The 27,500-nt window shown below is 42.1% G+C and overlaps 1 protein-coding gene across 4 annotated transcripts in view; it reads right to left on the reverse strand.

The window, feature by feature from the left end:
* Positions 1-27,500, reverse strand: part of LOC114667466 (collagen alpha-1(XI) chain-like) — a 377,917-nt gene that overhangs the window by 309,608 nt on the left and 40,809 nt on the right. The gene's annotated exons all lie outside the window — the stretch shown is intronic.

Raw genomic sequence — 27,500 nt, forward strand, 5'->3', positions numbered from 1 at the left:
ACACACACGTGATGCTTAGATATATATGGGGGCACCAAAATCTTATAGGTGCTTAGGGCCTTTAAAGGTCTCAATCCGGCCCTAGTGTGGGTGGCATGGTGGCACAGTGATTCGTGATTTCTCTCGGCAGTTCCAGTGATCCGAGTTCCTTATCCAGTTTCGATTTTGGGTAATATGATTCCTAAGTGCCGATCTGAATATGTAATTATATTTTTTGGGGGGACAGAATTTTTGTCTGACATTGTTGACTTTCTAAAATGTTACAAATTTTTGGCAGCATATCGTTATTTTTTTTTTTTACGGAAACGTAACAAATTACCGACTGTGAAACTTTGGTTGCCAGTTATTTGCACATAAACTCTTCCTGATGGCTCCAATTTTTGGTTTATGATTTGACCCTGTTGTCCCCATTTTTTGTAGTGATTTGAATTTCTTGATATTTTTTTCCCTGAAACTAGAAAAATATAACCGTCTTGTTGTAATTTTGACATCCAAGGAATTAATTCTGTGATCAGAATTTTATTATGAGCCTTCATTTACAAGTTGATACATTTTGTTTTGGCACCATCTTGTGGCTTTTTTTTTTTTGTTTGTTTTTTGAGTCCATTTCCTAGGGAATTTACCCATAATGCACTGGGGCTGAGCTGCTTTAAGACATCATCAGTGCACCACGTGTCTGAGATGTAACCAAACCTGGCAAATGACCTTACTGTGAAACATTGAGTCCCAGTTATTTGAATCTAAGCTTTGCCTTTTGACTCGGATTTTTGGTTTATGATTTGGCCCTGATGTCCTCATTTTTTTGAAATGATTTGAATTTCTTTTTTTAATTTCCAAGGCATTCATTCCGGAATCAGAATTTTATTAGGAGCTTCCATATGTTAGAAGATGATACAAACCTTTATGGCTGGCATGTTGTTTTACCATCTTGTGTCCATTTCTGTGGGAGTTTACCCATCATGCACTGGGGTTGCACTGCTTTGGATGTCGTCGTCGCACTGGCATAAAGTTCACTCCACGAAAGTCACTAATATCTGAGATTTGATCAAACTCAACGAATGAACTTTGATTCGAGATTTGACCAAACTCATTGGATGAACTTTGATTCTAAGTTTTGCCTTTTGCTTTATGATTTCCCTCTTTTTTGACTTTCGGCTTTGGCCCTTCTTTGCTCTTTGACTCTGTTCTTTCTTCTGATCCTCACTCCTTATTTTTTTTTTTTGGACGGATTGCCCCTTTTGCAGTCAATACAGTTTTAGTAGAAACCCGGAACTCGGGTGCCTGATGCCATTGCTGCAATGGGTTGTGGGCACTCTGAAGCAGATTTTCTTGAAGGCCTGGCAGAATGTTCCACAAGGTTGAACCCCTGCGACAGACCAAGGACACACTGAGTTTGGGAGCATGCGCTGATATCGCATTTGTCTCACCCACCCACCTCACGCTGAAACCCCTGGACTGGGACCGTTGGAGGGATTGCATCTTTCGGTGGGCTTGGGAACACCTGGAATCTGAACTCAGGAACATGGAAGACTTGGAGGACCTGCTTGGCCTGCTCACCAGGAGATGCAGCTTCCAAAAATTCAAAAAGATGAGATATTCATGCACTATTCTCAGAAATTGCCCCCAAAGCCCCTACTGGGTCACCCATGCCTCATTATCCGAATGAAAGCGGCCTTCTGCTATTTTTCCGAATGAATATGCAGCCTTATTGAAAAATACTGAAGATTTAAATGAGACGCCTCAGTCCAGGGAGAGACAGACTTCAAAATGTGTCTCGCTTTTCCCTGCCCTCATCCTCAGCGCCAACGTTTCTTTTATTACCTGAGCCACTTTCAAAGAAATGAGCCGGGGAAACCTGATGCCAAGTTTAAGCAGATGAGTTTTTCTAGATCTATTTCATGCCCTCCTGCCTTTGACTTCTTCGCCAGCTCCTCTTATTGTTTTCTTTTGTTTTGTCTACAATCTTGTGCCTCCGTTTGAAAAACAGTAAACTGCAGCCGCTGGCTCAAAGCCCAGCGGGCGACGACTTACGCCTTGTGTCTGGGTGATGGGGAGAGCTCCGGAAAAGGCTGATCTAGCATTTCTGGAGTGAGGGAAGTTCTGACCACACCAAGTGCCCCAACATCCATGAGTGGGGTCCAAGGGGAGACCTTTTACCTTCACTTAATGGTACGGGAGTCACACGATCTCTTTATGAGTTCAGTGTCCACTGAGTAATCACTTCCAGGACTCTGATTGCACAACTTGGAAAATTGTGCCCCCTCTGGTGACTAGTGATGCACTCTGGCACTTTGATGCGCTCCTTGGTCATTTAGATGTTTTTATTTTTAAGCAGCAGTCCTATGTTATGTAGTCATCTACGGGGAAAGCATTTCAGAAGGAAGAAAAGGAAGGCAAGGATCATCCTACTTTGGCCAGGAGACAAGCACAAGATGCCAGTTTGCAAGTGGTGTATGCTGGCATCCCTGCTGAGACAGGTTCAGGTTAATTACCTAGCCAGGATGCCAGTGTGACGCAAGGACAGGGCAAGGCAACCTGTCAAGACGACATGCTAGATGGTAGTATCCTTGGGCTAGGATCTCCACATGGATACCTGCAGGGCATGCTGGGATTTGTAGTCCCATTGGGCAGCCCTGTTGGGTTCTGTAGGGGCTGCCAAAGACGGACTTCTGGGATTAGTAATCCCTATTTTATGGGGCTTCTGTTTGTTGTTTTTCTGAATTTTCCATTGTCACACATGTGCATCGGAGGACCTCCTCACAGGCTCAGTGGAGGTATGTAGTAGCCCACCAGGACGAGAAGGGGCACCACTGCTAACAATGTTGTCTCTTTCTCTCCCTAAAGTGCTAAAATGTCGCTCAAGGAAGTCACTTAACCCTACCACCATAAAACCCTGGATGTCCTGGTAGAAGGCATCATTGAGTGGCCCGAGCAGCCGTGAGACGGAGCTCCACTAGATCCGACAGAACCTGAAGACCCCACTGCATGGATAACACTTACGAGCATCCTTTCTTTTCATTTCTTTACTTGATTTTGCTGCCATCTGACTATACACGGGACGACTCAAAATTTCCTCACACAGTTTCCATGGTGTAATTACTGCACCCGGACACATCATCTTGCCCAATGCAGTTAATGTGGAATTTTGACTTGGTACCTGAACACTTTATTTGACACTGTGTCTTAATTTAAAGTGTTATATAATATATTGAATGTAAATATGAATAATTTAGAAATACAGTGTACAATCTGTAAGTGTGTGTGTGTGTGTGTGTATATATATACATATATATATATATATATATATATATATATATATACTAATAAAAGGCAAAGCCCTCACTGACTGACTCACTGACTGACTAACTGACTGACTCACTCATTACTAATTTTCCAACTTCCCGTGTAGGTAGAAGGCTGAAATTTGGCAGGCTCATTCCTTACAGCTTACTTACAAAAACTGGGCAGGTTTCATTTCGAAATTCTACGCGTAATGGTCATAACTGGAACCTGTTTTTTGTCCATATACTCTAATGGAGGAGGCGGAGTCACGTATCGCATTATCACGCCTCCTACGTAATCACGTGAACTAAAAACAAGGAAGAGATTTACAGCACGAGTCGAACGCGGGAACGAAGGTAAATGACGTTGAGTGTGTTTTAATACTGTGTAAGCATACATATTAACACGTGCAATTAAACGTGTGCATTTACGGGGTGATTTCTCAGCTTAAAAGCTCGCCTTTTATTAAAGAGGTAAATGCAAACTGTTTTCATTCTGAAGGGCACAAACCACGTTAGATTTCATGCTCAAGAGTAAACTCAGCACACAGCTTGGTCATATTACAACCGGTTCATTTTCCTCAGTTTAAAAAGGTTTACTTTTCTTCTTAATAAAATTTTTAAAGCAGTACTTCGCCACTGCGAAGCGCGGGTATTTTGATATATATCAAAATATATTGCGTCATCACGCCTCCCACATAAGCACGTGAACTGACCCGCTGCCGTTTGCAATGCCATATTCGCGAGATACAAGTTTAATGAGAAGACACGAGGTATGGACATCGCAACATCACACAAGAGAGCGGCTCACGTGAAGTGACTGAACGCAGCAGGAGTGATCACTTCGATGAATCAACCTGTTCAAAAACACATTACACAATGATAAGGTACGAAAACAATATGAAACCGATTGTGGATTTGCGTACAGCCACTGAAACTTTGTGACGGCACGAGACTTCAGGTCACGTGTCTGCAAAAGAACGTCATTGAGGCAACTATTTTTACTGGCGGTGGCTCAGGGGAGAGAGTTTTTATTCCTCGCATCCCCCGTTATACCCTCTGATCTCCCATTTCAATTCAAACGCCTCCAATTTCCACTAAGGCTCTGCTTAGCAATGACAATTAATAAGTCTCAGGGACAGACCCTACAAAAGGATGGCATTGATTTGAGGCAAGACTGATTTTCACATAGCAAACTGTACGTTGCATGCTCAAGAGTAAGCTCAGCACACAGCTTGGTCATATTACAACCAGAGGGGCGATCTGACAACGTGATATACAAAGAGATCCTTAACAAATAATTATTGATTAATTTTCCCTCAGTTTAAAAAGGTTTACTTTTCCTCTTAATAAAATTTTTAAAGCAGTACTTCGCCGCCGCGAAGCGCGGGTATTTTTGATATATATCAAATATATCGCGTCATCACACCTCCCATGTAAGCACGTGAACTGACCCGCTGCCGTTTGCAATGCCATATTCGCGAGATACAAGTTTAATGAGAAACACGAGGTATAAACGACAGTTTGGATCACTTCGTAACAGAGTTAAAATTGCTGTAGCGAGAAACTTTTAAATGCCGGGTCATTAAATAAACCCGTGGACATCGCAACATCACACAAGACAGCGGCTCACGTGAAGTGACTGAACGCAGCAGGAGTGATCACTTCGATGAATCAAACCTGTTCAAAAAACATATTACACAATTGATAAGATACGAAAACTATATGAAACTGATTGTGGATTTGCATACAGCCACTGAAACTTTCTGACGGCACGAGACTTCAGGTCACGTGTCTGCAAAAAAACGTCATTGAGGCAACTATTTTTACTGGCGGTGGCTCAGGGGAGAGAGTTTTTATTCCTCGCATCCCCGTTATACCCTCTGATTTCCCATTTCAATTCAAACGCCTCCAATTTCCACTAAGGCTCTGCTTTGCAATGACAATTAATAAGTCTCAGGGACAGACCCTACAAAAGGTTGGCATTGATTTGAGGCAGGACTGCTTTTCACATGGCCAACTGTACGTTGCATGCTCAACAGTAAGCTACCACACAGCTTGGTCATATTACAACCAGAGGCGCGAACTGACAACGTGCTATACAAAGAGATCCTTAACAAATAATTATTGATTCATTTTCCCTCAGTTTAAAAAGGTTTACTTTTCTTCTTAATAAAAATTTTAAAGCAGTACTTCGCCGCTGCGAAGCGTGGGTATTTTGATATATATATGTAGATATGTAGATATATATATATATATGTAGATATGTAGATATATATATATATGTATGTATATATATGTAGATATATACTATATATATGTGTATATATATATGTAGATATGTATATATATATATGTAGATATATAAATATACTGTATATATGTATATATATGTGTCTGTGTGTGTGTATATGTATGTGTGTATATATGTTGACATATGTATATATATATGTATATATATGTGGATGTGTATATGTGTATATATATATATATATTAAATTATATATGTATATATTGTATATGTAGATATGTGTATATGTAGATATGTATATATATGGATATATGTGTGTATGTATATATATTATGTTTATGTGTGTGTGTGTGTGGTGTATATTATATATATATATGACAGCAACACTCATAACAATGACAACACAATTACATATACAGTATATGTATATATATAGTATATATATATATATTTGTTGATATGTGTATATATATATGGATATATATGTGGATGTGTTATGTATATATATATGTATATGTAGATATGTGTATATGTAGATATGTTATATATGTATATGTATATTTATGTTTATGTGTGTGTATATTATATATATAAGACAGCAACACTCATAACAATAACAACACAATTACATTGACAATCATGTTACATTATTTTTAAATTGTTTCCTTTTCTTTTTCATAACCTCTTTAACACACTACTTCTCCGCTGCGAAGCGCGGGTATTTTGCTAGTAAGTATATACATAGCAGTACCATTAGTGTTAACATAATTTTGACTCACCCTGTATATGTGTGTGTGCGCGAGAGTGAGTGTGTCTGTTATCTAACATGTTACTGAAGTGCACAGTCATATGAAAAAGTTTGGGAACCCCTCTCAGCCTGCATAATAATTGACTCCTCTTTCAACAACAAAGATAACAGTGGTCTGTCTTTTATTTCCTAGGAACATCTGAGTACTGCTGTGTTTTCCGAACAAAGATTTTTAGTGACGCAGTATTTAGTTGTATAAAATTAAATCAAATGTGGAAAACTGGCTGTGCACAAATGTGGGTCCCCTTGTCATTGTGCTGATTTGAATGCCTGTCACTGCTCAGTGCTGATTACTTGTAACACCAATTGGTTGGATGAGCTCAGTAAGCCTTGAACTTCATAGACAATCATGAGATATAAAGGTATTTAAGGTGGTCAATGTCAAGTTGTGCTTCCTTCCCTTTGAATCTCCTCTGAAGAGTGACAGCATGGGATCCTCAAAGCAACTCTCCAAAGATCTGAAAACAAAGATTGTTGAGTCTCATGGTTTAGGGGAAGGCTACAAAAAGCCATCTCAGAGGTTTAAACTGTCAGTTTCAACTGTAAGGAATGGAATCAGGAAATGGAAGGCCACAGGCACAGTTGCTGTTAAACCCAGCAGGTCTGTCAATCCAAGAAAAATACAGGAGCGGCATATGAGCAGGATTGTGAGAATGGTGACAGACAACCCACGCATCACCTCCAAAGACCTGCAAGAACATCTGGCTGCAGATGGTGTATCTGTACATCATTCTACAATTCAGCACAATTTGTACAAAGAACATCTGTATGGCAGGGTGATGAGAAAGAAGCCCTTTCTGCACTCACACCACAAACAGAGTCGCTTGTTGTATGCCAATGCTCATTTAGACAAGCCAGATTCATTTTGGAACAAAGTGCTTTGGACTGATGAGACAAAAATGGAGTTACTTGGTCCGAACAAAAAGCGCTTTGCATGGCGGAAGAAGAACACCGCATTCCAAGAAAAACACCTGCTACCTCCTGTCAAATTTGGTGGAGGCTCCATCATGCTGTTGGGCTGTGTGGCTAGTTCAGGGACTGGGGCCCTTGTTAAAGTCGAGGGTCAGATGAATTCAACCCAATATCAACAAATTCTTCAGGATAATGTTCAAGCATCAGTCACAAAGTTAAAGTTATGCAGGGGTTGGATATTCCAACAAGGCAATGACCCAAAACACAGTTGGAAATCTACAAAGGCATTCATGCAGAGGGAGAAGTACAATGTTCTGGAATGGCCGTCACAGTCCCCTGACTTGAATATCATCGACAATCTATGGGATGATTTGAAGCAGGCTGTCCATCAAATTTAACTGAAATGGAGAGATTTTGTATGAAGAATGGTCAACAATACCTCCATCCAGAATCCAGACACTCATCAGAGGCTATAGGAGGACAGCGTCTAGAGGCAAAAGGAGGCTCAACTAAGTATTGATGTCATATCTCTGTTGGGGTGCCCAGATTTATGCACCTGTTTAATTTTGTTATGATGCATATTGCATATTTTCTGTAAATCCAATAAACTTAATGTCACTGCTGAAATACTACTGTTACCATAAGGCATGTCAGATATTAAAAGGAAGTTGCAACTTTGAAAGCTCAGCCAATGAGAAACAAAAATCCAAAGGATTAAGAGGGGGTCCAAAACTTTTTCATATTGACTGTATTTATGTGGACCTATTTAATGGGAAAACTGTCTTTGAGATTCCAATCCGAGTTACACAAGCGGATCTTCTCAGCAGCCAGAAGTAGCCAACCTGGAACAAAGATCCATGATGTGGTGTAAAATATGCCTATCATCCCACCGCCGGATGACGATAACTAATGTGGGGTGACATACTGATGGATGGATGGATGGATGGATCTATTGACTATATTTATGTATCTAGATTGCAATACCATACATTGCATCAATATTCATATTGCTTACTATACGTCAATATTGCTGCCACTTCTTTGTCTTGTCTTTACACAATGTCTTGTCTTGTTTGTGTTTTAATTGTAAATTTTAATTTTAATTCTATATTTAATTTCCATCCATCCACTTTCCAACCCGCTGAATCCGAACACAGGGTCACGGGGGTCTGCTGGAGCCAATCCCCCAACACAGGGCACAAGGCAGGGAACCAATCCTGGGTAGGGTGCCAACCCACTGCAGGACACACACAAACACACCCACACACCAAGCACACACTAGGGCCAATTTAGAATCGCCAATCCACCTAACCTGCATGTCTTTGGACTGTGGGAGGAACACACGCAGACACGGGGAGAACATTCAAACTCCACGCAGGGAGGACCTGGGAAGCGAACCCAGGTCCCCAGATCTCCCAACTGCGAGGCAGCAGCGCTACCCACTGCGCCACCGTGCCGCCCTATTTTTAATTTATTTTAAAATTTATTATTATTATTATATATATATATTTTTTTAATTTATTATTTTTAAAATAATTTATTATTTGCACTTCATGTTGTTACACTGTGGACCCTGAGCTTCGCAGTTTCGTCTATCTGTATACTTGCATATGGTTGAGATGACAATAAAGTTTGCTTTGACTTTGATAATAATAGATATATAATTAGATATAAAGATATAAATGTAATTAGTTATAATAATAGATATATAATTAGATATAAAGATATAAATGTAATTATTATTATATACTGTACATATATATATATAAGATATATATATATATATATAAATATATATAATATAGATATATATATATATATATATATATTATATATATAGATATATATATATATATATATATATATATAATATAATATATATATAAGATATAAGGTAAGATATATAAGATATACTGCATATATACAGTACATATGGCTCACTAGCCAGGATGGGCTTCATATCTTTATGACCCTATAATGACAAATGGCCGCTGGTCCATTTCAAGGCACATTAATGCCACGCTGATTTAGGATTGGCAGTTGATCTGAGCTTTCACCGCTTTGGGATGTGAGAGAAGAACAAGACAAAAAGAAGAAATTCCACATTTAAACAGGCAGACTCTACAACGACGGTGACAGAGCCAGCAAATACGGCCCTCGGCCCCCCGGAGCTGTGCCATAGCAGTTAACGTCTGCTTTCCAGTGGTGGGCCGACTCTGTGCGTAGGCTACCGATTTGAAAAGCACAGCCAAGGCCTCCATGAAGACCCCACGAGAGAGTGGATGGTCCCTGCTTCACCTTCCTGAAGCGTACAGCCCACCACATACTATGCACTCGTCCAGGGACTAAATGTCAATGGGTTCACATCCTGGAGACTTGTTAATGAATAGTTTTGCTATAAATTTTTAATTCCATCTTGGAGATTTATGTGGTTATAAATAGCGCCATTCCTCAAAAAGGCAGGAAAGCAACACCCACACACGCGTGCGCACGCTCGCTCGCTCGCATACTGTACACTCCCTGCCTTCCAATTATGACACGCAGCGTCAGTGAATAATGATCCCGCAAACAAGGCCGGGAAATCATGCGGCACACCAGATGTAGAAATGTTGTGGGTGACTTTCTGGCAAACGTCCTTTTCTGATAAAAACAGGATGTGTGCATCCTCTCTTGGTGCACCGGGAACTAATGGAATGAAAAGAATAAAGGGTCTTTTACACTTAGAAGAATGGAGAATATTAAGGTACAGCGTGACAATTCCTGCTAAATCACCCTAACACTCACTCCAAATCTCTGCTCTCTGCGTGTGAGATGACGACAGCCTCAAGTAGTTGTAGATGTTTGGCCATGTACAGTAAATAGGTGCATAGCTGGATTATGGTGTACATCAGGCCTTGCACAACTTTTTTGATTGTGTATATGAGGGTGGATGTGAAGTGTAATTACTGAGAAAAAAAAAGTTAATAAAATAGTCAACTTATCTTCTTATTCACTTAGAAACCTACTGCTGCCTATACAGGTATCACCAGGCAAACACCACGTGTGTCCACCTGGCCAGTGTGAAGTCATCATGTACATATCTCTCTAAGGAATTAAGCCAGGAGACCAGAGGAAAACCCCACATGGACACAGGTAAAACATTCAGATTGCATGTAGAGTTTGGAGAGGGCTTATGTTTAAACCCAGTCTTGTAACTGGGCTAACTGAGCTAGCCAGTGTGCCCCTCTTAAAATACTAGGTCCTAAAAAATTTTTTAGTGGCAATGATATCTCAGAGTGGGCGGCACGGTGGCGCAGTGGGTAGCGCTGCTGCCTCGCAGTTGAGAGACCTGGGGACCTGGGTTCGCTTCCCGGGTCCTCCCTGCGTGGAGTTTGCATGTTCTCCCCGTGTCTGCGTGGGTTTCCTCCGGGCGCTCCGGTTTCCACCCACAGTCCAAAGACATGCAGGTCAGGTGGATTGGCGATTCTACATTGGCCCTAGTGTGTTTGGTGTGTGGGTGTGTTTGTGTGTGTGTCCTGCGGTGGGTTGGCACCCTGCCCGGGATTGGTTCCTGCCTTGTGCCCTGTGTTGGCTGGGATTGGCTCCAGCAGACCCCCGTGACCCTGTGTTCGGATTCAGCGGGTTGGAAAATGGATGGATGGATGGATGATATCTCAGAGCAAACATCCCTTTCAACAGAGAGTAGAGACATGTTGCATGTTGATTAGCACACACATGTACATGTGACAATGATGACTATATATTATATCCACCTTAATAAAAGGAAAAGCATCTGTTTAATTAAGAATGCTTTGCATTTTCAATTCCAACAGATGGAGCATCACAAACATTAACATTGCTTTTATGAATCCCAAACCAAATGGCATATAATAGAGACATGTGCACTGCATTTGTAATTCCAAACAGATGGAGCATCACAAACATTTTTAGTAATAAAATGCATTGCATTTGTCATTCCAACTGATGGCATATCACAAACATTAACATGGCTTCTATGAATCTCATACCAAGTAGTGCATAACAGAGACATATGCACTGCATTTGTAATTACAAAAGCTGAAGCTTCACACACATTTTAGTAATAAAATGCATTGCATGTGACATTCCAACAGATGGAACATCACAAACATTTTTAGTAATAAAATTCATTGCATCTGTCATTCCAACAGATGGTGCATCACAAACATTAACACTGCTGCTATGAATCCCATACCAAATAGTATATAACAGAGACATATGCATTGCATTTGTAATTACAAACAGCTGAAACATCACAAACATTTTTAGTAATAAAAAGCATTGCATTTGTCATTCCAACAGATGACGTATCACAAACATTAACACTGCTTTTACGTTTCCCGCACCAAATGGTATATCACAGAAACATCTGCATTGCATTTGTCATTCCAACAGGTGGTGCATCACAAACATTTGTAGTAATGCATTTTATTACTACAAATGTTTATGATGCTTGGGAGTTAAAAAATGAACCATGCCTCAATCAATAATCATCAAACTGGTGTATGTGTATACAGCTAATGGGGTCTTTCAAGGGTCACTCCAGTCAACAAAGAGCTCCTTCCAGGTGCTTTGAGCCTATCTACCCTAATAACCACTGAATCACTCACTTGCAATGCATGTGTCACGATGGATAACATAAAAGTCAAGGCCTCTTTGTAACGTGGCCTGGCAGCAGCTATTTGTACATTATGATGTCTTTCCTTCCCATGGGTTTCCAGGACCAGTTGTGTGAAATTGGTGAACGAGTGTATTTCTTGGTACTGAGATGACTTTTTGCTTTCAACTAGGAATTAAGGTAAATTAGGATACCCTGTGATGGACTGGCACCCTGTGCAAGGATTGTTCCCGCCTGGTGCCCATTGATTGCTGTGGTAGACTCCAGCTGCCCCACGACCCTGCCCCATATAAGTGAATTATGAGAATAGATGAAGGAAGAATGGATGGATGGATTGATGAATGGATGGATGGATAAATGGATGGATTGATGGATGGATGGATGGATGGATGGATGGATGGATGGATGGATGGATACCCCGTCTCTGTCTCAGGGTGAAATGACCTATACCGCTATCTAGGCAGGCGTGCTTTGTGCATGGCAGTCCCATCTCTGCCTGGCACGCTTGGCTGTAAGTTTCAACCTTCAGCTAATCATAAATGTTACCTTAGTTTAAAGCACATTAATACAATAAGAGTTTACATAATAAACAATCAAAGGAGGTTTTTTCTAAATAACCACAATGAGAAAAACAAACATTATTTGGTTTTCTCCTCAAAAAAAAATTGATGAGATTTTGTAATGACAAATAACTATTGATTCAATGTTGTGCCCAATAAGATTATGACAATGATGTGTAACTGTGTGCCACATGGCCATAGCAACAGTAGGTGGTTCATTCAATGTCATTAGAAATTAATATGCAGATAACTTTTTATACATAACGACACTACATAATTCAGTCATAGTCTTTATGAAACAACTTAACAGAGTCCTGGGTGCTGGTGCCTGTCCTTACAGTATCAGGCACAGGGCACGAGCCACTGCTGGGCAGGCGCCACTGCTGTTTCAACTGGCTGGGAATGAGGAAGCCACACAAACAAAAACACATCTCATTTTCATATCAGATGTTCAAGAAGTAACTGCTGTTATGAATTATGCCGTCTGGAAAGTCCAATTGTGATTTACAGACTCTGAGAGTTTTTATCAACATTTGGGAAAATGTTGGGTTTATTTGTTTTGAAAGAAAGAAAGAAGAAGAAAGAAAGAAGAAAGAAAGAAAGAAGAAAGAAAAAAAGAAAAAAAGAAAGAAAGAAAGAAAGAAAGGGATGCAGCAGTCTATGACTGTATATTTAATACGATACCTTCTCTATCTATCTGGCCGGGAGGGGGCAAGTTTCCTTACCTGGATGGGTGGCCAGCTCTTTCAGAAGCACAAAACAAAAAGGTAGGAAGTTGGCAGTTTGGTAATGGGTACACTGGCATTCTGGGAGGGGTAGATCAAGGAATGATTCCTGGGTGGGAGGCCAGTGTGATACAAGGACCAGGGGTGGCAACAGGTCAGTGTTACATGCTCTCCTGACATGTCAGATTGCAGGATCCCTGGGTGGTGCTACCAGAATGGACACCCATAAGGCATGCTGGGAACTCTAGTCCCATTGGGCAGCCTTGTAGGGTTCTTGGGGTATCACCAGAGGGAGCTCTGGGGAATTGTGATCCCTGCTCTTACGGAATTTCTTATGGCCTAGTATTGGAAGTACTCCTGGGTCTAGAATAAAAGAAGCCGCTCGACATCATCCAGGTGAGTCAGAGTCGTGAGAGGAGCTGGACAAAACTCGACTGGGAGGAGTGGAAGAATAAAAGAGAGAAGAGAAGTGAGCATTTGTATGAAAACATGCTCTATAAATAAATGTTGTTGTTGTTACACAACGTATAACAAACCCTATTTTGGTTAACAAACTTTATTAATGGACTGGGACTTGTGTCGTTGTGGTTGTGTTTGTGGATTTGGGTGCTGCAACACTTCCTGCTGGTTGCACCATCTATCCATATGATATAGTGCCTTTCATATCTATCTATCTATCTATCTATCTATCTATCTATCTATCTATCTATCTATCTATCTATCTATCTATATCTATCTATCTATCTATCTATCTATCTATCTATCACACATATAGTGCCTTTCATATCTATCTATCTATCTATCTATCTATCTATCTATCTATCTATCTATCTATCTATCTATCATCTATCTATCTATCTATCTATCTATCTATCTATCTACATATAGTGCCTTTCATATCTATCTATCTATCTATCTATCTATCTATCTATCTATCTATCTATCTATCTATCTATCTATCTATCTATCTATCTATCTATCTATCTATCTATCTATCTATCTATCTATCACATATAGTGCCTTTCATATCTATCTATCTATCTATCTATCTATCTATTTATCTATCTATCTATCTATCTATCTATCTATCTATCTATCTATCTATCTATCTATCTATCTATCTATCTATCTATCTATCCATTCCAAGCTAACAATGATTCAATTATTAATTCCTACTATTTATTCCCATTCCATACTGCTCTTGAGCTTCTGAACATTAACATTTAACATTCAGGTAATTCACTTAACTAACGTGTGAACAAACAGCTGAATTCTTCTCTCCATGGTCTTAATTAACTCGGTCTAACTTACAGCACTGAGTGCCATTCTGGAAAATCTGCAAACATTCCAGTCAATGACAAAATGGAAATGGTGCTGGGTAGGCAAAGGTGTGGAAAGCAGGTGATGTCCAGATGTAGGTGCGCAGAGTCGTAATCTTTCTCCCCGTGCCTTTTGTTTAATGAGATTTTCTCTGCATTGATAAAGATGAAGACCGTTACTACTTTTCTCTCTTTGAATTCCCCGTGTCAAGTTTAGCGAGCCGTCAGAATGAAGCAGACAAGCTAATTGCACACTGAGACCCGTAAACCTGCCATTCAGTAACGGTGGGCGGGGGGCACAAGAGAATTCCCTGGAAGTGAGACAGCTGTGAAAAATGTTTTACTGCCCTGTCATGTGTCGCCGAGCGCTGGTTCAGCCCCGTGTCTGTTAGGGGCACTCGGCTCCAGGATGTCTTGTTCTTTATTTCACCTTATACAATTTCATGTATTAGGAATTTGTTAGCTATCCCATACCCCTTGGGGTCAAACCACCGGGTCAGCCATTGTACAACATCCGTGGAGCAATTATAGTTTAAGGGTCTTGCTCAAGGGCCCTTAGGATCACTTTCGGCAGTAACAGGGATTCGAACCTGCAACCTGCAAGCAGCGCAGATCCTTAGCCTCAGAGCCACCACTCGGCCTAAGGGTTGAGGAGTTTGTATCCTTTTGTGGAGCTTGTATGGAGAGCTGCCTTTAGGCTGATTTGTAAGTTGTAGGCCCTTTCTTCAAGATGTCAGCTTTAAGTTTGAGGCCCCCCCAAAGGTGTTTGTGCCATGGAGCAGCATGGCTCTCGGTTCATTAGGTGCATTCACATCACCTTACATGTTGGGATCCATCATCTCGGCTCTGACAGGTTAAGCAGTTCCACTCCGGGATGAGAGGGGGCACTGGCACTAACAGTATCTTCTCCCTTCTCTCCACCGATGAGCTGCCACCCAAGGAGGATGGCTAGCTATACCCCTACCAGTCCCACCAACTATAAAAAGGTGGCATCTCGTACTGAACTAACACTTGTGGAAGAAACAGCTCCTACCTAATGGCTGGGATTGTTAAAGCTGACTGAGTTTCTTCTTTGTTATTGTTTAATGGGCCATCATGCTGTCCTTTTTAAATCGTTCATTAGTAAACAGGGTAACCCACCATTTTTTGGAGAACACTGATTTCCCTTCAGTCACATTACTGCAATAGTCATTTCTGTCTGTCTGTCCGCATGTCAACTTGTTAATTTTCTTGAAATTTCTTTGAACTTGTCAAGACAGTTCAACTTTTGTTGCAATATCTGTGGTCCCCGGGTTGGCCACTACTGGTACCCTCATCCTTGAACTCGGGATACCAATAGACGGAGATGACAAGGATGAACGAGGACACATTATGACAAGAGGTAGGTGCAAACTGCTTTTATTCACAAATAAATAGCGCTCTGTGGTGGGCTGGCGCCCTGCCCAGGGTTTGTTTCCTGCCTTGCACCCTGTGTTGGCTGGGATTGGCTCCGGCAGACCCCGTGACCCTGTAGTTAGGATATAGCGGGTTGGATAATGGATGGATGGATGGATGGATGGATAGATGGATGGATGGATGGATAAATAGCGCTACAAACAAACATGCTGTGCAAACATCTTCTCAACCAATTAAAAATTCATCCATAAAATCCATTAAACAGTATTCAAGTTAAAATCTGATAAATAATGACATCCATTAAAATCTAGGAGAAAATCAACCTGAACCAGAATTTATCTCACTATCTCACCTGCTCACAAACTTTCTAGGTTTACTCAGCACGGCCAAGACCCCAGCCAAAGTGGTCCACAACCAACTCCCTGTCCATCTGCCAAGCACGACTCCAACTTCCCTTCACTTCCCTCACCATCCATGAGATTCCTTAAGGAACCTTTGATGCTCCCTGAAGGGCTGATCTGGTCCACCACTCACTCTGCCGGGGTTTTTGTCCCGAACACTTCCATCCTCACTGCCACCTCATCCGATTCTGTCCTCTCCTTTTCCTCATAGGTCTTCCTCGATTTTTTCCTCCTCTTGTTCTGTCCCCCTACCAGGCTACTTTATACTCCAGTGGGTGCAGCTGAGCTCTGACTTACGACCCACAGAACGTCAGTGAGGACACTGGCCGGGCTGATCCCGTCTTCACGACTGACGATTCTGCAGTCACAAACTCCTACAGCCATGGAACTGAGCGCACTGCCACTGACCCCTAGCTCACTCCGCCACAATATTTTAAACCGATTGCATTGTACTAAGTTTTGAAGTTTCAAAATCTCTCTTGGCAAACTCGTCTATCTTAAAACAGAGCATGAGTTTCACCTTGGCAGCAGTTACAGCAACTCGTGAATTTTGTAAACGTTCCTCTTTTATTTGTTCAACAGCCACTCGGATACCCAATACGATGGCCCAAGGGTGTGCACAGGCCACATGAGTCTTCTGAAAGAGCCCTGTGATGGACTGGTGCCCAGTCCACGGCTGGCTCACTCTCTTGTACCCGAAGCTGCTGAGATAGACCACCCTATAACCCTGATTTGGATCAAGATAGGTGGTCTAGCTCCACTGACAAATCTGAACTGATTAATCAGCCATGATAAATTGCCTCCTTCTCAGGGGATTGACAAATCTGAATCAATCAATTGGTGATGGTAAATTACCCAGTTCTCAGTGGACTGGCAAATTTGAATTGATTATTCTGCAATGGTAAATTGCCCCTTCTCAGCAAACTGGCAAATCTATAATTGATTAATTCCATCCATCCATCCATTATCCAATCTGCTATATCCTAACACAGGGTCATGGGGGTCTGCTGGAGCCAATCCCAGCCAACACCGGGTGCAAGGCAGGAAACAAACCCCGGGCAGGGCGCCAGCCCACCACAGGGCACACACACACACACACACACACACACCCAGCACACACTAGGGACAATTTAGGATCACCAATACACCAAACCTGCATGTCTTTAGACTGTGGGAGGAAACCCACGCAGACACGGGGAGAACATGCAAACTCCACGCAGGGAGGACCTGAGAAACGAACCCGGGTCTCCTAACTGCGAGGCAGCAGCACTACCACTATGCCACTGTGCTGCCCTAATTGATTAATTGGTGATGGTAAATTGCCCCCTTCCCAATGGCCTGGAAAATCTGAATTGACTACTCTACAAGGGTAAATTGCCCCCTTGTCAGGTCAGGGTAGGTCAGGTTGGGGAGCATGTACTGGTACAGCATGTTGCTGCACCCACTACACGACTAAACAACTCGGGATCCTGGTTTGCAAACCCCCCGAGGTAGACATGAGGTCCAGTCCCACCCTCTGGAAATTACCTCCTATCAGCCACAGCCAGGTATTACGTGGGCATCCCCTTGGCCTGGTCCAGCTACTCAAGTCCTCAATAATGAGGAATCTATAAGCTGGATCACCCTCAGGGAATCGCGCCACATGGCTGTAGTGTCATAATTGACTTTCCCTCACAATGGAGGTAATGTGCCTCATTCGGGACTCTGTGAGCAACACAAAGTCATACTAGCAGTATTCAAGAACTCTCCACAGACACAGTACAGAAGGAGTCCAGTCTTTGTCTCAGGTCACTGGGTAGCATCCATGTCTCGCAACCATATAGCAAGACAGTACACACAAGGACTCTAAAGATCACCCTCGCGTAATGCTGTCACATGGCCATAGTCCCGTAACTGACGCTCCCTCACAATGCAGGCAATGTGCCTCATTCGGCACTCCATGAGCAACACAAAGGCAAACCAGCGGTACCCAAGGATTCACTGAAGAGACACAGTGCCAAAGGAGTCCAGTCTTCATCTCAGGTCACTGGATAGCATCAATGTCTCGCAACCAGGAAGCACCAGGACTCTAAAGATCACCCTCGGGTAATGGTGCCACATGGCCATAGTCCCGTAACTGACGCTCCCTCACAATGCAGGTAATGTGCCTCATTCGGCACTCCATGAGCAACACAAAGTCAAACCAGCGGTACCCAAGGATTCACTGAAGACACACAGTACCGAAAGAGTCCAGTCTTCATCTCAGGTCACTGGATAGCGTCAATGTCTCGCAACCAAGAAGCACCAGGACTCTAAAGACTTGGACCTTCATCCTTTTGTATAGATATCGGGAGCGCCACACACCCCTTTCCAGCGACCTCATGACCCTCCAATATTGACTTCATAGGAAGAGTCACCAGAGACGTGAATGTGACTGCCGAGGTAAGTAAACCTCTCGACGTGATCAACACTCTCTCCGCAAACAGACACACTGATGATGGATGTGCCTAAGAGGTCATTAAAGGCCTGTCCCCTTCTCAGGGGAATGGCTGCGGTTACTGCATCCCTGTAAGCCCTTCGATGGTCAGAGAAAGTCTGGATATACACAGTGAGGACATTCTCTCAAGGCATCGGCCAGCTACTCCCACAGACCACAATTCTGAAATACACCATGGAGCTGAAGGCTTAAAGGAAACCTCCTTATGTTTTAAAGGACTGGCAAATCTGAATTGATTAATGGTGAATTGCCCCCTTCTCAGTGGACGGGCACATTTGAATTAAGTAATTGGCAATGGCGAATGTCCCCCTCCTCGGTGGAGTGGAGTCCCCCCGTCCTGGGCTGCTTCTTCTTGGTAGTGCCAGGATAGACTTCAGCTGCCTGTGAACCCTGAAGCGGATTAAGCTGAGATGTAATGTTGTGTTAAAGCGTACACTAAAAGCGCTTAATTTGAAAGGCACTATATAATACAGACACACATTCTCAGTATCTCACGTTTATTTATTTGTTTTATGATGACCCCACAATCAAAGAATTAAAAGCCTGAAGCAGCAGACGCAGGCGGCTGTCGACCACGTTTTTGATCTTGCAGGCATTTCGTTAAAAACGCTCCAGAAACGTACCCGTGGAAATCTGATATGACTAAACCGATGGCGAAGAGGTGTTTAGACAGAAGGGCAGACAAATCACAACACGTTCGCTAAGCCGCATTTTTGCTGGATGTTGTACGATTGCTTTTTGTGGTGGAATCAAAGGCACCTCTCCTGGGATTTTGTTTCCAGGCCTCATGTCGTAGCCCCCCAAATATTGTTATATGAAGCAGTGAGCGTCTAATACACAAAGAGACGTCTTTCCAAATTCATTAATCGAAATGTCAGTATGCTTATATCATTACCATAATTAGTTTTTCCAGGAGCAAAGTGAAAAATGTGGAATTAGGCTTATCACTCAGTAATTAGTGTCTCTCTTGAGCAGGGGTTCTCAACCGTTTTGGCCTTGGGACCAACTGTTATCTATTTTTGTTCTGTGACGACCTTTTCATTAGCAGTAATTGTAGTGTAAATAACTCAACATTTTCCCCTGAATGTTGCACATTAACCAATATCAGTAAATTTCATTGTTGGAGGCACACAGGTTGGAAGTCGGGAAAGTCCCTTACCCAGACGTGAGGCCTCGAGCAAACAGAAATGGGTCCCGGCCAAGAGAAGGAAGGATGGCGCACCTGGATGAGACTGTCCTAAAGGATGGATGGACATCCCAACCAAAGAAGATTCCTTACCCGAGCGGGAAGCCCCAAACAAGTGGACAGGTGTCCCGACCGGATGTGTACCTAATACCTTCCCTGGCCGGGAGAAAAGAAGACAGGGAAGATCTGTCAAAGAGGGGTATTTAATTCCCCCTAGCAATCCCATTCGTGAACCAGCAGGGAATGCTGGGAGTTGTAGTCCAGGAGCATAGCCCTGCTGCACTCCATGGGTGCTGCAGGGAGATACGCTCCCCAAATTAGTGGCACTTCCATATTACCCAGAAGTACTTCCATCAGGCAATGGAGTCGGAGCTGGGAGGCAGGTAGGCAACACTCAACTGGAGGAGGGCGGTGCGGTGGAGAGAGGAAACAAAGGACTGATTTCTGGAGAAAAGAAAACCTGTGTTTGTGTTACCTTGCAGATATTTGGTAATAAACCTTTCCGTTATTCAAACCCGGGACTGTGCTGGTGAGGCCCTATTTCTGTTACAACATATTCAACATTAAAGACATGATAGATGAGATACATGTGGAACTCTCATTCAACACGGGTGTTTAAGTTTAGTGTCCATTTTTGTGTCTTTTTAATGGCTACCTGGACTGGTCTGATTTTCTCAAATTTTCACGGTGCACAGAGGAAGTTTGTTTTAGTTTTCTGGTGGCTGACTTGTCACAAGACTTATTAAAAAAGAACATTTCTCCACTCATCGATGATATGGGGCTCCATGGCGGGTGAAGGACCAGGGGAGGTGGCGATCATTACATTGAAAAATATGGACACTTTTCTCATTCCATCAATAGAAAATGCAGGAAGCCATTCTTCAGGGTGATGGTTCACCTTGCCACAGGGCTCAGGAAAAGCTTATCAAGTCAGGTTGACGTTGTTTGACTTATCCAGTGTTTTTAACACTATTCGACCAGGGGACTTTGAATCTAGATGCTCCCACAATCTTCTGGATTGTGGACTACCTGACCAATGGACAGCTGTTTGTGAGGCTGAGGGATTGTGTGTCAGAAATGGTGGTGTGTAATACTGGAGCACCTTGGGGGACTGTCCCATCTCCCTTCCTGTTCACCCTTCCAGCACAGCACTTACCAACTACAGAAATGATCATATGACTCGTTCATCATAGGCTGCATTAATAATGGAGACGGGTTGGAGTACAGGAAGGTTGTGGATAACTTGGTCTTGTGGGGCAAGAACAACAACCTGCAACTCAACATCAGCGAGACAGCTGGTAGTGGAAATTTGGTGTGCCAAGGAGCCACTGAGAACAGTCACCATTCTGGGGGAGGACTTGGAAGTGGTGCAGAGCTACAAGTATGAACAAACTGGACTGGTCTGTGGCGCCCAACAACAAGGCCCAGAGCTGACTGCACTTGTTTAGGAGACTTTGGTCGTTTGATGTCTTTAGCAAACTGCTGGAAATGTTCTACCAGTCCTTAGTAGCCAGTGTGGTGGCTCCCGGGGAAGCAACTTGAGCTCAAAGGAAGCTCAATGCCTGAAAAAACTTCTCAGGAAAGCCTGCGCCATCATGGGGCCAACCTTGGACACACTGGAAAGCTGTTGTGGAAAAGAGGATGGGGGCAAAATTGGATGCCATCATGAAAAATCCCCCCCAGGAGGTGCTCTCATTTCACGGTGTGGTAAGAGGCACCTCTGGGAGTCTTCTCTGCCTACTGCTATCAAATAATTCAATGCTTTCACTTGATGTACTCATTAAGTTTATATTTATTGATTGACTCATTGATTGATTGGCTGTATTATTTGCCCCATGAGTCTGAACCCTGGTTTGATTTATGTTTCTGCTGCTGTATGCATCTTACTATTAATAAAGTTTATTTATTAGTTTATTCTAATCTAATCTTAAATCACATGGCCAGCAAACATTCCGAATCTCAATCTGATTGAAAAATGTATGGTGCAAATTCGAAAAGCACATGTGTGTCACACCCTTAAACTTCTCCCATTTTTTGGTAATTGAATCCATTTCTACTGACTTGTGAGAGACTGTCAAAGGAAATTAAAATGACCAGGAAAACTGAAAGTCAAAAAACGAACCAACGAGGAAACAAGGGAATCTACCGAACCAATAACGGGGATTCAAGAACCAGGAAGGACTAAATAAAGATTTTTTGATACATCTAAATAAGATTTCTCCATTTACCAGAAATATCTTTTTATCGTCACAAAATTGAGGGCGCCAATGAAAGTAACCCTAGGAATTCTGGGAAGCATCTTCATGTAGATTGCAAAAAACGAAACCCAACACAGCACGCCCAAATGCTCTGATAGAATGTAGATAGATTTTAGACAAACCCAAAATTTGAATTCCTTGATTTTCAAAACCTTATAAAACTTGACGGGAACTACACTAAAAATGTACACATTTATGGTAAAAGTTGTTAGTTTTCCAGCCAGTCACCATTTAGGGGAGCAGTTTCCAGAATGTTGCTATGTGGCGTCATTATGATGACCGTGCGTTTACTTTTCATCCAAGTTTGCGGATGCAGCAAAAGGACTCTCTGCCTCTTTCTCTTAGTGCAGCGTTTCTCAACCTTTAAGTATTTCCGACCCGACTTTTCATAACAGTTTTAATCGCGCCCCCCCCCCCAACGTTTTTTGAAAGGAGCCCACTAATACCAATTTGTTCTTTTTTAATTAATGATATATCATAGATGCATATTTTATTAAACCTACTTAACTTTTATCGACATTTATCTAACTCTATATTTATTTTTCTAGTATCAGAATGTTGTTTCAGTTAATTTGTTTTGGTTTCAATAGATGTATTTTTCATATTTTTGATTCTTGTTTTCTTTTTTTCACATCTTCGCGCCCCCCTTTTTGTTACTTCACGCCCCCCAATGGGGGCCTGCCCCACAGATTGAGAACCGCTGTCTTAGTGTTTAGGATTTACTTTCAGACCACTTTTACGAGACTGAATTTTGATTTTGTGTTTAGGACTTAACACAGGGGTGTCGAACTCCAGTCCTGGAGGGCCGCAGTGGCTGCAGGTTTTCATTCTCACCATCTTCTTAATTAGTGACCAGTTTTTGCTGATAATTACTTCTTTTAATTAACTTGACTCCGGCCCCTTAGTTGTTTTTTTTCCTTAATTAGCAGCAAACAATAATGAGACATGAAACAACTGGCCACATGACCAGCTCACCTGTGCCCATTACACAATATCTGAAAACAGAGAAAGGTGGAGGTCTCAGCAAGGCTGATCTCTCAGGTCATCAAAACATCTTGATGGTGTTCTTAGAAAAAAATATAAAATCATCAGTTTTGGAAATGCCTGCTGTGGCAGAAAGAATAATTAAATAATGGGTTTAATTAACAGCAAGCATTGGCTTCTCATTAAGGTTGATCTCTCAGGTCACCAACCATTTTGACATTGATGTTCTTAGAAAAAACAGAAAAATCAACAGTTTTGGAAATGTCTGCTGTGGCAGGATGAGAGCAGCAACAAGCCATGGAATTAAACAACTGGATTAATTAGCAGCAAGAATCGGCTTCTCATTAAGAGATTAGTTGGAGTGAAATTGGTTGGAGTTTGAAGCCCCAGTTTAGCTGGTCATCTGTCAGCTCGTTTCACATCTCATTTCTGTTTGGCTGTCATTTAATGAGGAAACGAATCAATTCAGAGGACTGAATCCTTAAAAACAAGGCTATTAAAATGAAGGGAAAAAAGTAAATTATCAGTGAAAACTGGTCACTGATTAGGAAAAGTGTTAGAATGAAAACCTGCAACCACTGCGGCCCTCCAGGCCTGGAGTTCGACACCTGTGACTTAACTGAAGGTAGGATGGACCTTCCGATAATGATTTCCTGTGTAGGACTTTTCATATTTCTCCTCCTGATCACCTCCATTGTTTAAAGTTTATCTTTTCTCATGGCAAGTACAACAGTTTCTCTGCATGTCATCTTTCCAAACCTATGTAAGATGGCGGCATGCTGAGTTACCTTACTTGTGCATTAGATAAAAGTCTTAAACAAAAGCGATCGTTAGTGTTATGTACATGGTGTTAGTGGATCTATTTTTTTGTAGTGTATGTATACTGTTAACCATTATGTGTGCGTATGCGCATTGATATGTTTTCTTAGTTATACAACAAGAAAATAATAAAATGAAAAACATGGAAAGCGGTTATGATACAGCGTTTCTCAATTTTATATAAGGTAGAATGTGTGAGACACAACAGTAGGCAGAAAATAAAAGCCAAGGTAGTTTTGTTTGCACCACTCCATTTTGTTTCATGGTTTAGCTTTGTGTGCTTTCTATTGTATTTGACTCTAGCCCACTTTTAGACTACCGCCCACTTTTTTTCCCCTTTTGCCTTTAATGTACAGTTTGTGAGTATGCGTCCCTCCGGTGTTCATAACATCAAGGAGGTGTGCCAAATCAGTTCGTTTTTGTCATTCCAGGTTATTTGGTTTATTAAAGCTCTCCAACAGTGAATGCCATGTCTGACAGATGTTTCTCTGATGGCAGCTTTGCCTTGATTTCAGAGTACATAATTTGTTGTTGCATCACCTGGGAAATTGAAAGATTTACTGTGCGAAATCCCGAAAAAAAAAAAAGAAGATGACTGTAAAAACTCTAAGCATGGAAGAACCTGAGCCAATAAAATGCTCTGCAAGCTTGGCTTCCTTTAGTTAACTAATGACTTCCAACTGAACCGGCTATAAAAAGAATGACAGATGAATGGGTGGCACACTTGTGCCCTCCGGAAATGAATGCAGACAGAGTCCTGACAGAAGTTTGCAGAAAGACAAAGGTGCCCAGACCTTAAAGGGTGTGGCGTTGTGGGAGATTGGATGCCAGCAGATGCCCACCTGGAGCGTTTCATTCCATGCCTGAACAGGGAGATGGACGTGACACCTGGAGCCACCAGGGTTGTTTCATTTTGCATTTTGCTGCTGTGGAAGATTGCCGGCTTCCCAGTCCGGCCCTCACCCCCAGGCTGCTAGGAGGAGCCCTCCGGACAGCATATTCGTGCCCTGAGTTCCAGCAGGGCCTCATGGACTTTTGTAGTTTATACACACAGCCCTGCTGGATACCTTGGGGGTCGCCAGGAGTCGCTGTAGGGGGGCTAGTGGGCTCCTGCGTGCCCTATAACCCGGGAGTGCGTCACAGTCACGTGACTGGAGGAAGCGAAGTGCTCCCGGGATGAAGAAGAGGACTGTTTGCCCTGACCCGGAAGGAAAACGGACTTGTGGGTTTGGCTTGGAACCACTTCCGGGTCAGGAGCTATAAAAGGACTATGGAAAGCCCAGAACACTGAGCTGAGCTGGGAGGTAGGGTGGCGACGTGTCTGGGCGAGGAGGATTGGTTTTTGTATTGATTATTGATTTATTTATGAGTATTGTGGAGTGTAGGGTGCTTGGTGCACATTATTATTATACAATAAATAATAATTGGATTTTTATCTGGTGTCTGACGTCTGATCAGAGGGTTCAAGAGGACGACCGTGCCTCAATCATTTCACACTGCTTTTTGCTGCGATGTTCTGTTTTGGTTTGAATAATCGTTAACTCTCTTCCATTAGTCCTCTTAGGTCTTAAGTGTAAAATGAGAAAGACCCCTTCTTAGATTAAAAGCCCCCAGGGGTATTAATTACTAGAGTGTCAGGACTATTTAGGGGTCTTTCTGCCACTGCATCAGTGCCGTGACATTACTTAGGCACTAATAGCATTCTTCTGATCCTCTTTCTCTTTTGTGTTTTGTACTTTGGTTAGTTAAGTGGTGTGAAATTATTTTCTTTTGATTAGAGGGTTTTAAATTTTATTAAAAATGTGACATGCTGCCCAAATGAAGACACACCAAAGCTGTGTGAATGATAGATGATAGAGAGAGATAAACTCAAGGCTATCATGGCTGTCAAAGCTGCATCTGCTAAAAACTGATTTGATGAATTGTTTTGTGTTTTATATTTATAATTAATTTAAATCTCTTTGAAGAGATCTGTTCTAACTTTCTGTTGATCGGAGAAAAAAATGCCAAAATTAATTTATTGTGTCTAACTACGAAATGTGAGAACTTCCAATGGGGTGAATACTTTTTATAGGCAGTGTAGGCTTCTGGACAGATAATGTGACACATAGGGTCATTGTATAGGCTTATAGAGTCATTACTGTCACATGAACAGAGGAGGGTGACATTCCTAATGCTTACGAGAAACACCTTCAGCACAAAATGGAGTGGGATTATGCAGACTGTTAGTGAAGTATAATTCAATTTAATGCAATTCAAAATGTATTGTCCCAGGATGAAAATATTGGGTCGTCAGCAGGTTTTACAGGAAGACCACAACATAACCTTTAAAAAACATCACAGACAACACAGTCATCAACCTTAAAGCTGGTACAACATCACCCACGTGCACTTGTCAAGTGACAATTCTACTCCATGCCAGAAGGTGGCGCTGTCCCTCAGTATCCTTTCCTATTCCTCCCTTTGCAAAATGGAGGATTGACAGATGAACACCTATGACATCACTTCCACCCTCCTGAACCCGCCTCTTCCACCTGCTCCGCCGCCATCTTGTGTGAGACGAACTGAAGACTCCCATCAGAGAAGACATTTCCTTAATTGTGTTTTTTTTTTGTTTCTTTTTCTTATACTTATACGGGGATCACCAACGCTTCACCATCTCTTTGCTTTTTGATTCATGACAGATGAATATAATACATCAGTGAGCACTTACAGTATGGTGAAACATTGGATCAAACATATTATACATGAAAATTAATCTAACATTTAGACTTGCCTAATGACCGATGCCAAAACTAACGGTTCACCCCACGATTTAAGCCTATGGATGTTTATTAAAGTTGATCTCATTTAGAAGATTAGTCACAGTTGGGATGAAGGAGTATTTCAACCAGTGGCTTTCTTATCCTTGGAACCTTCAACCTGTGACCTGATTGTAAACAGCTGAAAGTGAGAGTGTGGTGAGTGAGTCCTGTCTGACGGGAGACCCCCTGCTCTCCATAGTATTAAACACGTCTGTGAGGCTGGACTGTCGAGACCTTGTGATTTACTGCTCCATTTACAATTTGATGGATTCTGTTTTAGCTGCTGACATGAAGATTTCTAAACCAAGCTAGCAGAACACAAATAAAGACAGAGTTTGTAAAAGATTCACAAAATGGTAGGACTAACACTAAATAGACTCAGCTTCTTTAGATGGTAGCGGCTCTGCTGTCCCTTTTTGCAAATGGCTTGTTTTTTTCAAAAAAAGTCACATTTGAGTCTATGATTGACCCCAAATGTTTCTAATTGTTGTCACATACGTGCATCCAGGGGTCTTCTGACAAGCTCGACTTTGAGGTAAGCACTACCACCCTGCGGCAAAAGGGGACGCTGTCACTAATGGTGTCCTCTTCTATTCTCTCCAGGGATGGCACACACATCTGGCAATGATGCATCACGCCTTAATTTTGCCATAAAAAGCAGTAATCCAGAAAGGTGGCATCGGAG

This window comes from Erpetoichthys calabaricus, chromosome 17 (genome assembly GCF_900747795.2).
Source record: "Erpetoichthys calabaricus chromosome 17, fErpCal1.3, whole genome shotgun sequence".
NCBI classification, from domain to species: Eukaryota; Metazoa; Chordata; class Cladistia; order Polypteriformes; family Polypteridae; genus Erpetoichthys; species Erpetoichthys calabaricus.